Source organism: Nematolebias whitei, chromosome 5 (genome assembly GCF_014905685.2).
Source record: "Nematolebias whitei isolate Nwh7 chromosome 5, NemWhi1, whole genome shotgun sequence".
Classification (NCBI taxonomy): Eukaryota; Metazoa; Chordata; class Actinopteri; order Cyprinodontiformes; family Rivulidae; genus Nematolebias; species Nematolebias whitei.
In genome coordinates, this window is record NC_056502.1 from 49,312,449 (window position 1) to 49,314,881 (window position 2,433).

Here is a 2,433-nt window from a genome sequence, read left to right on the forward strand (position 1 = left end):
ACCATCACATATCTCCTGTTGGGTCATTGAACCATCACATATCTCCTTGTCATCTTCATTGATTTGTTTAACATTACTTGGAGAATTGAGAAATAAAGTTGCTGACAGTATTTGGTTTTTATCAGGCTTGCTATAGAAATTGGAGCAGAAATGGGCAGTTCTACTTGGACCATCAGTTAAAACGCTGTTAATATTGAGTTGTTGGATTAAGTTGAGCTCTCCACGATGTCTTTCTAAGATTAAAAAATAGGATGAATTCCAGTGGTGGGATGTAACAAAGTTCAAGTTGCGTTACTTTACTTCAGTACATTTTTCATGTATCTGTACTTTACTTAAGTAGAGTTAAACGTGGGTACTTTGGACTTTTACTCCACTAAATTTTACATTAAGTATCTGTACTTTCTACTACACTACATTTCTATAATGCGTTGCGTTACATGTTAGTGGTGGGCGGATCGATACAAATATCGATAAATATCGACACCATCATTGGTATTGGTAGTGATCAATGCCAGTGTAAGGAGATTGATACTTTAGCTTCAGTGTCTCTCCTGTATGCGCTGCTGTGGTTTCATCAAAGATACGAGCCGACTGTCTGTGTAAGTGCCGCTCCTGTCACAGCACAGAGCAGGTAACTTTGCTCCGCCCCTACCCACGGTGTTTTGACGTGTGGCTCAGCGGCGCCAGACAAGCAAGCAGGTCCGACCCAGCAGCAGCATAAGCAGCGCCGAGGCGGAGCAGAGAAATGACAGAGAGGAAGAGGAGCGCTGTGTGGCTATACTTTCTGACCAAAAATGAAACAACGGCAAGCTGTTTAATTTGTAAAAAGGCTGCAAGGTACAGTGGTAACACAACACATTTATACAAGCACATGAAAAATCATGTGGAAGAAAAATCCTAAGGAAAAATCACTAAACACTTAAACGTCATCAAAATTTACCGTAATTATTAAAAAATATCGTATTGTATGGGCAATACTGGACCTGTATTTACTTGGTATTGATCAGTACCAAATGTTTCAGTGTTGCATACAGGTCTCCAGTCCATCACAGGGACACAAAGAGACAAACGAGACAAACAACCATTCACTCTCTCACCTAGGGACAATTTAGAGTCACCAATCAGCCTAGCATGCATGTTTTTGGTCTGTGGGAGGAAACTGGAGCACCTGGAGAAAATCCATGCATGCATGGAGAGAAGATGTAAACTCCACGCAGAAAGGCTCCCGGACCGGGATTTGAACCAGGGACCTGCTCGCTGAGAGGCAGCAGCTCTACCAGTTGCACCACCGTGCTGCCCAAGAGCTGGGCCAATTTCTTTTACCCTTTATCCAGGTAGTCTCATTGAGCCACGAGAACTCATTTTCAAGAGAGACCTGTTTAGGGAGCAGATGGGGGTTAAGGGCCTTGCTCATGGGCCCAGAGTGAGGCGAATGAGGGTGGGGGCAGGTGTGGGTACTTCACCTACCCCACCCACATTTTTCATGTTGTCGGTACCGGGGCTTGAACCGGCAATCTTCCGATCACAGGCCCACCTTCTCTAACCTCTGCGCCAGCACTCCCCCATATATTCCATACGTCACGGAACTGGGCACACCCACAGCACCGCTAACACACCCAAAATGGATTCCACTGCAGAAGATACCCATGGCCTTATTGAAAGACTATTGAAATATTGTTAAAAAACTATTGAAAGACTATTGAAAGACTATTGAGACTATTGAGAGACTGTTGAAAGACTATTAAAAGACTATTGAAAGACCACTGAAAGACTATTGAAATATTATTTAAAAAACTATTAAAAGACTATTGAAAGACTGTTGAAAGACTGTTGAAAGACTGTTGAAAGACTATTAAAAGACTATTGAAAGACTGTTGAAAGCCTATTGAAAGACTATTGAAAGACTGTTGAAAGACTATTGAAAGACTGTTGAAAGACTATTGAAAGACTGTTGAAAGACTATTGAAAGACTGTTGAAAGACTATTGAAACACTATTGAAAGGCTATTGAGACTATTGAGAGACTGTTGAGAAAGACTATTGAAAGACTATTGAGACTATTGTGACTATTGAGAGACTATTGAAAGACTATTGAAAGACCACTGAAAGACTACTGAAAGACTATTGAGACTATTGAGAGACTATTGAAAGACTATTGAAAGACTATTGAAAGACCACTGAAAGACTATTGAAAGACTACTGAAAGACTATTGAAAGACTACTGAAAGACTATTGTGACTATTGAGAGACTATTGAAAGACTATTGAAAGACCACTGAAAGACTATTGAAAGACTACTGAAAGACTATTGAGACTATTGAGAGACTATTGAAAGACTATTGAAAGACCACTGAAAGACTATTGAACGATTACTGAAAGACTATTGAGAGACTATTGAAAGACTATTGAAAGACTGTTGAAAGACTATTGAAAGA